The sequence below is a fragment of the Colobus angolensis genome, unplaced genomic scaffold (assembly GCF_000951035.1).
Source record: "Colobus angolensis palliatus isolate OR3802 unplaced genomic scaffold, Cang.pa_1.0 Scaffold453, whole genome shotgun sequence".
Lineage (NCBI taxonomy): Eukaryota > Metazoa > Chordata > Mammalia > Primates > Cercopithecidae > Colobus > Colobus angolensis.
This window is the reverse complement of record NW_012117966.1, coordinates 526,092-528,207: the sequence shown is the minus strand read 5'-3', so window position 1 is coordinate 528,207 and position 2,116 is coordinate 526,092.

Sequence of the window (2,116 nt, the reverse complement as noted above, 5' to 3'; positions counted from 1 at the left end):
ATGGAGAAACCCCATCTCTACTAAAAATACAAAATTAGCCGGGTGTGGTGGCACATGCTTGTAATCCCAGCTACTTGGGAGGCTGAGGCAGGAAAATCGCTTGAACCCAGGAGGTGGAGGTTGCGGTGAGCTGAGATTGTGCCATTGCACTCCAGCCTGGGCAACAAGAGTGAAACTCCATCTCAAAAAAAAAAAGGAATTGATAAGTTGGACTTCACTGCATTCAAAAATTTCTTCTCTCTGAAAGATGTTATCAAGAGAATGAAAAGACAAGCCACAGATTGGGAGAAAATACTTGCTAAAGATAGAGCTGATAAAGAAGGACTATTAACCAAAACATACCAAGAACTCTTAAAACTCAACAATAGAAAAAAAACCTGAGTTTTAAATGGGCCAAAGACCTTAAGAGACATCTTCCCAAAGAAGATACACAGGTGGCAAATATGCATATGAAAAGATGCTTCATATCATATATCATTGGGAAAACGCAAATTAAAATAATGAGATACCACTACAAACCTATCAGGATGACAAAAATCCAGAACACAGCAGGGCACGGTGGCTCACACCTGTAATCCCAGCACTTTGGGAGGCCGAGGCGGATGGATCACCTGAGGTCGGGAGTTCGAGACCAGCCTGGCCAATATGGTGAAACCCCATCTCTACTAAACATACAAAAATTAGCTGGGCGTGGTGGCAGGCACCTGTAATCCCATTACTTGAGAGGCTGAGGCAGGAGAATCACTTGAACCCAGGAGGCAGAGGTTGCAGTGAGCCGAGATCGCACCATTGCACTCCAGCATGGGGGACAAGAGTGAGACTTCATCTCAAAAAAAAAAATCCAGAATACTTGGCCAGGCATGGTGACACATACCCATAGTCCCAGCTACTCAGAAGGCTGAGGCGGGAGGATCAATTGAGCCCAGGATGTTAGGTCTGCAGTGAGCTATGACGGTGCCACTGCTCTCCAGCCTGGGTGACAGAGCGAGACTCTGTCTCAAGGAAAAAAAAAATGAAAAGCCTGTATGCTGTATGATTCCTACTATATTACATTTAGAAAAAGCCAAACTATGGAGACAGTAAAAGGAACCGTTGCCAGGGTCTGAAAACAAAAGGTTGCCAGGGACTGAAGGGAGAGATTGAAGAGGCAGAGCACGGAGGATTTTTCAGGCAGGGAAACTCCTCTGAGAGAGCTGTAACAGTGGATGCATGCTATGACACATTTATCCAAACCCGTGACATGCACACCACCAAGACGGACCCTAATGCAAATTGTGGACTTCGGGTTAAAATGATGTGTCAGTGTAGGTTCCCTAATTGTAACAAATGTACCACTTTGGTGGAAGATGATAATGGGAGAGGCTATTAGCAGGGACAGGGAACATACGAGAACTCTCTGTACCTTCTGCTCAATGTTGCTACGAATCTAAAACTGGCCTGAAAAAGTAAAGTCTGTTACAAAAAAAAAAAAAAGACGCAGTGAGCATTAGGAAGAAAGGGACAGGGCACACGCATTCCTCATGGAAATCATGCAAACATATCTTCTGAAGAAGACCCCACTTTATTTATTTATTTATTTTTTTGAGATGGAGTTTCGCTCTTTCACCCAGACTGGAGTGCAGTGGCATGATCTTGACTCACTGCAAGCTCCAACCCCCAGGTTCAAGCTATTCTCTTGCCTCAGCCTCCCGAGTAGATGGGGTTATAGGCGCCCGCCACCACACCTGGCTAATTTTTGTATTTTTTAGTAGAGACGGGGTTTCGCCATGTTGGCCAGGCTGTTCTTGAACTCCTCACCTCAGGTGATCCACCTGCCTCAGCCTCCCAAAGTGCTGGGATTACAGGCATGAGCCACCGTGGCTGGCCAGACTCTACTTTTGAGTGGGGTCTCCTGCAGATGAGCCTGAGAGAGCCAGCAGGATTAGGTGACGAGGAAGGAGAGAGATCTTTGCATCTTCAGACATAGGGGAGCAACGCCCATGGCAAATCTGAACGTGAGCAGCTCCAGGCACCATAAAGCGGGCACAGGAAGATCAAAAGAGACTGAAGAATCTTTTTTTTTTGAGATGGAGTTGGCCGGGCACGGTGGCTCAAGCCTGTAATCCCAGCACTTTGG